This window comes from Eumetopias jubatus, unplaced genomic scaffold (assembly GCF_037043125.1).
Source record: "Eumetopias jubatus isolate StellerSeaLion01/CBP00866 unplaced genomic scaffold, mEumJub1_p1.0 scaffold_1, whole genome shotgun sequence".
NCBI classification, from domain to species: domain Eukaryota; kingdom Metazoa; phylum Chordata; class Mammalia; order Carnivora; family Otariidae; genus Eumetopias; species Eumetopias jubatus.
In genome coordinates, this window is record NW_028274807.1 from 87,950,085 (window position 1) to 87,962,928 (window position 12,844).

Consider the following 12,844-nt stretch of genomic DNA (forward strand, 5'->3'; position numbering starts at 1 on the left):
TGATCAGAGAAAAGACAGGGTCTAGGTGTCCATCATAAGTCACTTATTCCCTGAAGCCAGGGGTCTGGTGTCGATATGTCTAGCGCCAGTGACCTGGAGTAGGCACAAGATGGCTCTGCCTTATCTTTCCTTAGATATTATTTATTGTGCTGGAAGACTCCAAAGAGCATTAACTCTTTGTCCTTTACAAGGAGGACATACATTAAGGCATGTGTAGGGCAGGGGTGCAGTGCACATCCTAGCAAGAATAGAAACTGGAAAAGAAGCAAAGGAAAAAAACAAAAACAAAAATTTTTTCTCTTATGGGGTCCCTTCAGTTTCCCTGTGTTAGTGACAGGCTTTCTCTTCTATTCAATCTACCCTTCAAGCTTTGCCTTGTGGTCAGTTGGGGAGATGGGGCTTCATGATACTCAGGTAGGAAAAAGGAGACAAAGGAATATTTAACAGGGAAGGGAAGATGAACTTATAAGTCAACTTGTAAGTTGACTTCCAAAAATCTTTTCAAAAAAGGCTATATTTGAAAGGGGTACTGATAATAAACATTTGAAAGGATGTCAAATATATATTTGGAAAGAGGTCAAATACACGTGTGAAAATAAAGTGAGGCACATTATTTGTCCTGGAGAACAAAAAAGCTTATGACATTGAAATTCTGTGAAGGGGTCATGATTGCACAAAGGGGTAAAATCTTAAGGATGGTTTTGGTTAGTTGACTTTTTAATGGGACAAGAAATTTCTAGATTGGGGAGGGGCTGATTTTCTCTCATATCTTATCTTGATCATCTTATTACGCCTTCCAGATAGTCTGATCTGGAGTAGGATTCTCGAAGAACACATTTCAAGAAATTATCTTTCCCTTGTGGTCAGAAGGAAGTTAGACTTAACTTTGAATTTTGAATTTTGAAAGCACTTAATTATTTGATGCAAACCACTGGGGAAGATCAGTTTTGTTATATCCTCTGACAATGTTAAGCTTTATAGGAGCCTTGTGCTTCCAGGGAAAGCAGTGACAGTTAAGAAATCACACCACACATTTATGTTTCAGAAACAGCTAACTGTTGTCAAGTTAAAATTGGACCAGATGGAGTTAAACAGTCAAGGAAGACTTTGATCAAGACTATTGCAATCAGGGAGAGAGACTGAGCCCATCTCTAATACAACAGGGACAGCTGAGATTTATAGCCAATAGGTAGGGTGAGAAGGTCAGTGGGTGCAAAGCTACTGAGAGGAATTTGGTTAGCTATCAGGCGTGGGGAGATTCTTGCTAAACTGGCTCAGCAGAATTCTTGTGAAACTGGGTCAGCAGGCCAAGCGTGAGACCCACTTAAGAAGAGTGCTCAGAGGAGTCTACAGATAGTTGAGGAGGGAGTCCTTGGTTACCGCAAAGGACCATCTTGCTCTTGTTTGTTCTGAGATACACCCACCTCATCCTTCATCATGACTCCTTGAAGACTGGCAGATGACTGTCTTGTTTATCTGCCTCTGTGAAACCCCAGACTCCTTTCTTTTTCTTTTGAGACATTCCTCATTAATAAATCTCCTCCTGGCAATAGCCTAAATAAAATCATCTCCTTAGCTGGCTGGTGCAGAGTGTCTTCCACAGTTTTGGTGCTGTGTCTTGGGTAGGAGTGGAACAATACCTTTGGAAACCTGTCTCCTCCACCCAGGTACCGTGGCCTCTTGGAGCCCTTTGTGTTCAGTTTCTGATTGGTAATGAGGGACTCATGGTGAGTTAGATTCTTGCCTTTGCAAAATTGAATCCTAAGTGATATCTTTTGCATGTAAAGTTGTCTTTGAAATTTTCAAAGTGCCCTGAATTTGTTCTTTCACATTGTAAAAAGAGAGGTGCTAGAAATAATTAAGTTTATTTGATTTGTAACTATTGATGAATTGCATGGGAAGAGAGGTCAAATCAGATGAGATACTTAGCTTTCTCTAGGTTACATTTGTCTGGGTGAAGAGTTAATAATACAAATATTTCAGGAATTGTGTGGTGTTGGAGAAGTTCTCAGAGAATTGTCAATGCCCTTGCTGTCTGTGATGTTTCTATTTATCAGAGTCCTGGGATGCTTTGCTCAATAATAGAACAACAACGGCATAGTGCTGTCAATTATAATTTAAATTATTTTTTAATGTTAACTTGGTTGCAACTTACACCGTGGGTGATAATGGTATGTATTCCTCTGATGAGATATAATATTTCTTCCTCCTGCCATCACGAGATCACTTAAACTACAAGCATTCATACATACATACGAACTCTCAATAAATGTCAGATGACAACCACATATCAAGCAATGTGCTAGGCACTAATGAACAATTGGATGGACAAGTTTATATTCTATTCGTAAAGAAAGACAAGAGACCAGTGATCAAAAAGTAAGTGAGAGTTACAGATGATGATGATTTTTATGAAGAAAGCACAGGGTAATGTGATGAAGACTAGGAGGAACGGTCAAGGTAATCATGGAAGGCTTCCTGGGGAGGTGGCGGAGATTGAAACTGGAAGGTTATTGTTGAGTCAGCCGTGCGGACAACTGGGAGAAGAGCATTTCCACCTTTCTCTGATCTCTACTACCCCCACATGCTAGGTTAAACAATGCTTTCCATTTGCTCAGTAAAAAAATTTTTTTAAAAGACTTATTAATTTATTGAGCGAGAGAGAGAGCATGTGCATGTCAGCCTGTGTGTGTCGGGGGTGGGCAGAGGAAGAGGGAGATGCAGGCTCCCGCTGGGCAGGGAGCCCACCAGAGGGGTTTGATCTCAGGACCCTGACACCAGGATCATGACCTGAGCTGAAGGCAGCCGCCTAACTGACTGAGCCACCCAGGCACCTCAATAAATTTTTTGTCTGATGTGGCAAGTAGGCTACTTTCAAGAATGCATTTATTTCTCACCAGTCTTGTCTACTGATCAAGAGCCAGTTGTAGTTTTTCCCCAAGTTTGTTTATACTGGTTGTGTTATCTCAATTATGCAAACTGATGAAAAGTGATTTTGAAAAGAGAGTCACTTTTATGGAAATTAACTTCAATGGTATGGGAAAATTTTTCAAAAGGCAACTTGCTAAATTTTTGCTATCAAGTTCGGTGGAGGCAAGACAACCATCAGAATTGGAGAAAAATTATAAAAATATGGAAGTGTTTTGGACTTAGATTGCTTCACAAGAGTTTTTATGTTTTCTCACCAATTAAAGAAATTGAAACTGAAAATACTTGACAGTGTGGTGTATAAAGACAGATGATGCAGAGCTATAAAAAGTGGACCCACAACTAAAATAAGTTAATCTTGGCTCTTTATCAAATGACTGGTGGAGGAGTGTACATTTGTGTTTTAGGTTAAAACAAGATGTTTATTACTTGTGTTTTACCACTTTAACTTAGTTTTTTCTTTTAACTGACTGACCCACTGACCTGATTAGGTAAAATAAAAAAGCACAGTATTATTTTTCTCAAAAAGAATGAGATCATATTGTCTAGTCATATTGTCTTGTACCCTTTTTTCCTATTTGATATACCATTACTGATAATTTTAGGTGCTGTAGTATTTCATTAGGTGAATGGATAATTTTTTTAAGATTTTATTTATTTATTTGACAGAGAGAGAGAGAGAGAGAGAGCACAAGCAGAGCGGCAGGCAGAGGGAGCGGGAGAAGCAGGCTCCCCGCTGAGCAGGGAGCCCGATGTGGGGCTCAGTCCCAGGACCCGAGGATCATGGCCCGAGCTGACGGCAGATGCTTAACTGACTGAGCCACCCAGGCATCCCTGGATCATAATTTTTTAAAGCTATTTATAATGGTCAGATATTTAAGGGATTTGAACTTATTACTACAACGATTGTCTTATACACACATATTTAATAATTTTCTTAGAATACATTCCCGGGAGGTGAATTTCTGGCTTAAAGCCTGGCAGTTTTAAGAACTTTAATGTATGCGATTACCCTCCAGTAAGGTAGACTGTTACATGTCCTTCAGCAGTGAAATATTTCTGAAATTCCCAGAGTATTTTTGAGGCAATTTGATCATCAGACAGTAGGGTCTGCTGTTGAAGTTTCTGTGCACATACAAGGCCCCTGAAATCAGGCTCCTCCAAGGACAGAATGAATAAAAAATCTAGCAATGAAACACAAAACAATAAAACAGCACAGCGCCCAGTACATACCCAGCAAAGTCACCGTCGTCTGGTGGAAAGCTTGCTTTTGTCAGTTAAAGCCTTTATTTTGAGTGACAAATAAAACGTAATAGAATCTGAACCATTTTTGTGATAGTGGTTCTCCCACCGTCTTCTCTGAGAGTACTTACTGGCTACCTGCATCTTTCAATTTAAAGGCTGCCCATCATAGGCACAACCTTGCTTGAAGGAGTAATCTTGTTTGTTCGGCACACCTGGCTCTCTTCTCGATGATTTCTGTATAAAATTTGTTACCTCTTTTTCTTCACTCTACTCTGTGGTCCGTTTAAGTGCCATTGTTTAAAACGTCCCTTAGAGGCAGCCCTAGAGGAAAATAATGGCGTTAGTTAGCAACACCTAGATGCAGCATGAGCCCCAAATGATACACTAGTCAGATTTCACACCCCTTCCCACTTAGCTGTCCCTGGATGTCTTTCGAGCTGATAATTAGGTTTCCAGGGTTTTTCTTTCTCATTAATGGCCCCGGTCCTGTCAAAACCCCCATTGAGAGTGAGATTTATTTAAGGCAGAAATTAAATTCCAGCACAGAGAGAAGAGCCAGGAATTCCCGCCACATCATCCAGTGCTAACAGTATCTCTTGCCACTCTGTGCCCTGAAATGATTTAATAAGGGCCTCTTTCTTGTTCCAAACTCAAATAACGACTTCCAGATTTAAAATTCTTTCTGTCAGTTATAATTAATTTCTTCTTTACTTATTCCGTGGCTTTGGAAATAAGTGCTGGCTCATCTTCTGGAGCAGATCTCTTAAGCATCCCAGAGAAGGAAGATATTGATGCTTTTGAGAAAGCTCCCTTCTTTCTAGTGTGGGAAAGCTGACCCAGAAATGAAGCCTGGAGAATAATGTGATGTAAGCAAGTGGAGAGGTGGGCATGAGGTCTGTGGAAACACAGAGACACACAGAGACCTAATTCCTTCTCAGACAATCAGAACCAGGCTCTAGGAGGAGGTGACCTGTGCCTGGGGCCTTGAAGGATGGGTAAGATTTAGCGAGGCAGAGAGAAAGGGCAGAAAGAGCATTACCGGGGAGACAGGGTGTATTTGAGGAAGTCCAGTAGACAGTAGGGGTATTTCAGGAGACCAAGTGGAGCTGTTGGCAAAATGACCCGAGAGCACCAGGCAGGATTCTGTCTCCAAACCTTTTGCCCTTATGGCCTTTATAACCTGCTGTTACCTTCATTAAATAGTCATTTTAAAAAATGGCAAGGTCTTTCTTGTTTTCAAAAATCTCCCTCTCTTTTTTAAAGATTTTATTTACTTATTTGACAGAGAGAGACACAGCGAGAGAGGGAACACAAGCAGGGGGAGTGGGAGAGGGAGAAGCCGGCTTCCCGCCGAGCAGGGAGCCTGATGAGGGGCTCGATCCCAGGACCCTGGGATCATGACCTGAGCCGAAGGCAGACGCTTAACAACTGAGCTACCCAGGAGCCCCTATTTTCAAAAATCTCTTAAAAAGAGAACAACACTAGGAGAAATGAAGAATAGTGGGGTTTCCTGCGGGGCCCCAGACTCTGTTCTAGTTGGTTCACATGTACTAATCCCATTCAGTTCTTGGCCAACCCCGCGGGGCTCATCTCAATTCCCATCATCAGTTTTTGGATAAGGAAACAGAAGAGTGCTTGGTGAGCAGTTGTCAAAGGCCCCATCACGGCAGGTCTCCTAAGGCTTTCCAGTGACCGAGCAAGGCCCTGGCAGGGAGGAGAGACCTTGCTGGTGTGGTGCGGTCAGTTGCCCAGGCTTCGGGGATGCGTCTGATGGCAGTGCTGGTGTCCTACTCTGTACAGTGGACGCCTGGGTATGGGACACCGGGGTACAGCGAGGAGAGGTAGAAGGACACCGAAACGACTTGCTAACACTTTCCCAAGTACACTTACAAATTTTTTCTTATTCATCTGATAGACACTTATTGAACATCTACTGTGAGGCAGGCAGTGAACCAGGCGCTGGGGACAAGGACAGGCAGGATTGTTGCTCCTGTGGAGCTCACGTTCTTGTGAAATGGTGAACACAGATGCATCACAAGTTACTACAGAAACGCTCCAATGGAGGTACACACAATGTATTGAGGTGATCACTGTTGCTTGAAAGAGTCAGGGGAATCCAGATGGAGATGGATTCCAGACGGAGATGGAGAAGCTCCCTGAGATGGGGCTTCAAGGATTCCCAGGGGATTTGCTGTCTGGAGACTGATGGTCTGTGTGCCTGAAAGCAGGTGAGGAAGAACGGGAGGAAATGAAGCTGGGGACCTAGGCTGGGGCCAGGCTGTGAAGCCCTTAGGAGTCCTTCTGAGGTGTGAACTTAATCCTGTCAGGTTTTTAAGGAGGGAGCGATGTGATAGTAACCCTGTGATTCATAGGTGATTTGGGGGACAGAGGTGAGGAAGAAGGAAGGGACTAGAGGCAAGGATGTGACAGTGGCCATGGAGAAATGATGGGCATCAGGAGCAGTTGGAAAAGAGGAAAGACAGAGAATTCCTTCATATTTTAAAAAAATTTATTTATTTATTTTTTAATAACGTAGACGATGATTTTTTAAAGATTTTATTCATTCATTTGCGACACAGAGATAGAGAGAGAGGGAGAGAGAAAGAGAGAGAGAATAAGCAGGGGGAGAGGCAGAGGCAGAGGGAGAAGCAGGCTCCCCGATGAGCCAGGAGCCCAATGTGGGGCTCGATCCCAGGACTCTGGGATCATGACCTGAGCTGAAGGCAGACGCTTAACCATCTGAGCCACCCAGGTGCCTGCATATTTTAAAAAATTTTAAAAGCAATTCATATTCACTGTAGAAAATTCAAACAAATATATGCATATAAAATAGAAAGTGGAAGTCCATTCCTCCCATAAAAATAACACCAACTAACTGGTATGAATCCTTTCCAGATAGTATTCTTATCCTGCATGCACACATGCACTCATCCCTACACCCGCACGTGTACGCTCACTGTTTGTGTGAGTCAGATATTGTTCCTGTCCTCATGGAGCTCACAGATGTCCCAGCCCTATGAGCCTGAGGATCAGACAGTTATTTGGGAGTCATCGTTATTTGAAGTGTAGAGAGCAAATGGATAAGCAGGGAGTTCATATTGGGGGAAGGGAAGAGGGTCAAAGATGAACCCTGTGACATATTGAATGTAAGGGCTGGGCAAGGAAAGACAGGACCACAGGAAGAGAGAGAGACTAGAGAGTTGGAGGAACACCAGGAAAATATGATACTATTAATGTCCAAAGAAAAAGACTTTTTAAAGGGGGACAGGGCATGTCATTAATGTTAAATACTGCTGAACGGCCAAGTCAGTTAAAGAGTAGAGAGTTTTCACTGGATTTCACAACAAAGCATTTCTCAAATCTGCCCTCTCTTATTGTGACCGCCTAGCTCCAGCCTTCATCATCCATGGCCCAGGTGACTGCGCGGCCAAAGCCTCGAAGCTGGGCTGCTGGGCCCTGACTGATTCTCCATGTTGCTGTCAGCATTGCTTCTTCTGAGATGGAACCATGTCAGTCCTCTTGTAAAAACTCTCCTGTAGTCCCCAGGGGCTATAAGATGAGGTCCAAACTCTTAAAATGGCATGGCCTTCCTCAGCGCCTATCCTCTTCACTACCTCAACGCACTTTAAGCTTCCACAGTGTTGAATGGTTTATACTTCTCTGAAGACATCATGAACTTTCACTCCCCTGTCTTTGCCATGTGATGTCTGCCAGGAATGCCTTCCTCCTTTATCTGCCTAGCAAATGCCTATTCCTCCTTCAAAGCCCAACTCAGATGTCACTTCCTCTGGGAAGCTGTCTCCCAGACCCCCTTTCCTTCCAGTTTATTACTTTCTTCTTTTTGCATCACACAGCATTATGGGTTTTGTTATATTTCTGTCTTCCTTAGAAAATTGCAAATTCCTTGAAGGTAAGACATGTGTCTTATTTATTTCTGCATCTTCAGCACTTGGTATAGTACTTGTCGTATAGTGAGATGCTCAAGAATTGTATTGAGGTTAATGGTCCTCCAAATATTATAAAAACTATTAAGTAGTATCTTCTTTTTTTAAAGATTTATTTATTTATTTATTTGAGAGTGAGAGCATGCGAGCACAAGTGTCGGGGGGAGGGACAAAGAGAGAGAGGGAGACAAGCAGACTCTCCACTGAGTGCTGAGCCCAACGTGGGGCTCCATCCCAGGACCCTGAGATCATGACCTGAGCCGAAATCAAGAGATGGACATTTAGCCGACTGGGCCACCCAGGTGCCCCTTTAAGTGGTATCTTTAAAATAAACTTCCTAGAGGAGTAGGATTACCACTTATTTTTCAGATTTTCAGATTTTTCCAGTGAGGAAATTGAGACAGAAAAGGATTTTTAACTCTGACAAAATAAAAACTAGAGGGAAAGTTAAAGATCATCTAGTTGAGCCCTCTTATTTTGCAAATAAGAAAACTCAAGTTCAGAGAGGCTTGAGAACTTGTCCCTGATGGGTCAGGGAGCCAGAGACCCAGCTACAGATGAGAATCCAGGCCTGATTCTCGTTTGGGTGCTTTTCCATCAGCCACTTGCCTGTACATTTATGTGGAGCTGGTCTGGTGGCAGGGCTTCCACGTATAACCCTTTTCTTCTGGAACGCCAGGCCGACAAAGTTGATAAATTATTAGTTGACTCTGTAGTGATGAAAAATGGGTTCTTTAAGCTCATTTTAAGGGGATATGGAAGATCTACTCTTTGTGGGGAAATGTACCTCTCTGAGCCTAGCTAGAGAAGAAAGCTGTGCTAAGTATTTCAAACAGAGGGGATTAAATATAGGGAATTGGTTCTATAGATACTGAAAGTTTGGAGGAGCAAAAAAGGTGATAGAGTAACTTCAAGATTAGGGACTTTTGGAAGAAGCTGCTATCCTTGAGAACAGGAGAACAAAAGAGAACTAGTGGTATTGCCAGAGCCTGGGGTTAGAGGAGGGGCCCATGGACTAGTCTCTGAAACCTCAGGGGTTTGGTGATTGGGTCTCCAATGAGGGGTTGCCCTGCAGCTCATGCTCAGATCTTGAGGTACCTCCCCTTGGTGTTTGGATTTCTGAGGGCTGTGGCCTGGAAGGTGTCTGGACTGCTGAGGAGGGGTGTGGCCTGGTGGGAAAGGGATACAAGTGTGGTTGGTACTGAGGGTACTGACAGACACCAGCAGCAGGGACTATGCCTGCCTGCTGTTGTTAAAGGGATGGGGGCCATGCTGTATGCAGGAGAGTTATCTTCTTTCCTCCCTAGGAGGTACAAGAACCTTGGAATTTCGGTTTCTTCACTGCTACCCACTCTGTAAAAGAAATAATTGTTCCTACGTATAATTGTACCTCCTTGGCAATCAAAAAGGAGAATCAAAGATAATAAAATTAATGAGTTACTATTCCACATGAGGAGTTAAATGACATTTGGTGAATGGAAGACATTTTCTGTTGCTCACGGCCTGATGTTATACTTGTCAGGCTTTACTTATGACTCAATGCAGTGGATTATCTAATACCAGCATTATCACTATAGTGGATTACATAATACCAGAGTTATTGTCTCTCTGTGCACAGATTTTACAAGAAGAATCTCTCAATCTCTCAGGAATGGTATTTAAAAAAGTGACTCCAAAATTAAGAGGAAATAATTATTCTTTTAATAGCACTAGGACACGGTTTTCTGAAAAGTGTGTGTGTATTCTCCTTTGTTATGTTCACTTTTTTTTTTTTAGATTTCTCACTTTATAGTTTTAACAGCTTTAATTAATAGGTATAGTTAATATATAGTATGTCTTAGTCTGTTTGGGCTGCTATAACAAAAATACCATGGACTGGGTGACCTCTTCTTTTTTTTCCAAAGATTTTATTTATTTGAGAGAGAGAGAGTACATGAATGGGGGGGGTAGGATCAGAGGGAGACAGAGAAGCAGACTCCCCATGGAGCAGGGAGCCCAACTCAGGGCTCTATCCCAGGACCCCGAGATCATGACCCAAGCCGAAGGCAGACACTTCACCCACTGAGCCCCCCAGGCGCCCGTGGGTGGCTTCTGAAGAACAAAAATTTATTTCTCACAGTCCTAGAGGCTGGAAGTCCAAAATCAAGGCCCCAGCAGATTCTCTGTGTGGTGAGATGGCCATCTTGCTGTGTCCTCATCTGGCAGAAGGGGGCCAGGGAGCCCTCTGGCAGTCTTTTTTATGAAGGTGCTAATTTTATTCATAAGGGCTCCACCCTCACGACCTAATCATCTGCCAAATGCCCCACTTCAAATACCACTGGGGATTACGATTCAATGTATGAATTTTTAGGGAGACACAAATATTCAGACTACAGTATGGTACATCGCACACATTTATGCATGTAACTTGACGTGTGCATGGTACTGTGAGAACCTCACTGCCATCAAGATAGTAAAACTATCCATCATTCTTGTAAGATGCCTTATATCTCTTTGTAGTTTCTTATCCTACACCTATTCTCTATCTCCAGGCAACCAGCAATCTGATCTCTGTCATTATTACATAGTCACATGTTAAATTTTATAAACATGTAAAAAAATAGTCCAGGGCACCTGGGTGGCTCAATTGGTTAGGCGACCGACTTTGGCTCAGGTCATGATCCTGGAGTCCCGGGACTGAGTCCCGCATCGGGCTCCCTGCTCAGCGGGGAGTCTGCTTCTCCCTTTGACCCTCCCCCCTCTCATGTGCTCTCTCTCTCTCTCTCTCATTCTCGCTCTCTCAAATAAATAAATAAAAAAAAATAGTCCAGTGAGTCAGGGAAAGCTAGTTGCTTACCCAAACATCCCTTGCCACCTTATCCTTTTAAGTGAATCCTGATTTAGATCATGGAGAGCTATGAAATCTCTAGACGATTCTTTCCCAGCCTTCCTTGCTGCTAGGTATTGTTATGTAACTAAGATCTTGCCAATGAAATGGAAGCAGGAGTGTTCTATGAAACTTCTGGGAAGATTGATTAAAGGGGGTGAACTTGGCTGGGAAATAGCCTTTTCACCTTTCTCTCATTTCCCTTCCTGCTGTGTGGAATGCATTGGTAATGACTGGAACTCCACCAGCCATTTTGGACTATGAGGTGGGACCTTGACAGTTGAAACCATTTACTAATTTGGTAGAGCAGAGAGATGAACCTGCATCTCTGATGTCACTATGTACGATGCTTTTATTCCAAACTTGCACTGTCTACATCTAGACTTTACGTGAAAGGGTCATAAACTTCCAATTTTCTTAAGCAACTTTTATTTTGCTTTTATTTGTCTATGCAATTGACCCTATCCTAACAGAAATGTTCATACTTCTATTTTTGCTTTCTCAGAGAAGTCATAAAAATGCCATCTGCTTTTATTTCCATTTGAATTATATACCTGATATAAATCCTTTTTTCAACATTCATGTTTCATTTAGCTTTGGCAGGGAATCAGTCACTTGGCTGGGGTCAAGCCAATTTCCTCAAAAAACATTAGCAAGCAAGTTGTTACGACAACTTGATTCCCGAGGCTCTGACACATCAAATCCTCCAACAGAATAAACTATTATACATTAAGTACCTTTTTACCTTAAGGGAATTTCATGATGCATGTTGCCTTTAATACTTTTAAGGGGGGCCAGGGAGAGTCCTTCTGACATCCTTTCTTGATGTAGAAAAAGAATGTAGCAACTACAGTCCTATGTGGGGGGGGGGGGAGTGTCATTAGGGCTAAAGATAAATCTCCTAGAGATGCTATTCCCTTCTTGACATTGATGTTGTATGTTCCCATCACTGCCCTGACTTCTCATACAATGTCAATTATCTTATGTTTGTGAAAGGATAATCGTTCATGTTGCACTAGCCACCAGGTGTAAGAATGCCGTGGAAATCTGTAGTGGGCTTGGCATGCTTTTTTATGGGCTGGCTTCCAGGATACCTCCTCCTCACATGCCTCTAACAAGCGCCCTCTTGTAAGGCAAGTGCTGTAAAATATAAACTTAATTAAGCTCTGTTAGGTGCTGCATTCCTTGTGAAAAAGGAAAAATGGATGAACTATAATAAAGAAGAATTGGCCTAGGCAAACATTTGTGCTATTTTTCACTGGCATTTCTGGAAATTAAGCTATTAAATCAGGAGAGCAGGTCAGACTGGTTTGATATTTATTTTTCATTCCTTGACGGCAAAATAAAAGGCTTAACTTATAATGACATAAAATCAACACCTACTGTGTTCCATTCATTAATTCTGGCATTCTATCAAAAAACATCTACCAGGTTTGTCCAATGTGATTTTTTTTCCCTTCATAAAAGCCTGAAGCATATTAGTCATGATGCCATGCCATTATATTCTAGATGTTTTAAAAAGCTTTCTATGATTCCTCTCATCCCCTGCCTAGTACTTTTCAGTGAGAAAGCAAAGCTGGGTACATTAGAAAGTTTTGTGGCTTGTAAAAATGTCTTGGCATTTTTTCATAGGCTTTGGTGGTCTCTTTCCAATTCCCAGTATTTTCAGACTATTGTAAGCAGTTTACTGAAGGCATAAGCCATTTGGATACCCTACAACATATTTAACTCACACCTTATTTATTTTAGCTTAAACTTCACAGGGGCTTTTTAAAACATAATGTTTCTTGAAGTCTTCATCATTTTCCAACTGGGCACATTTTTTTCTTTGACATTTAAAAAAATTATGTATATTGGATTT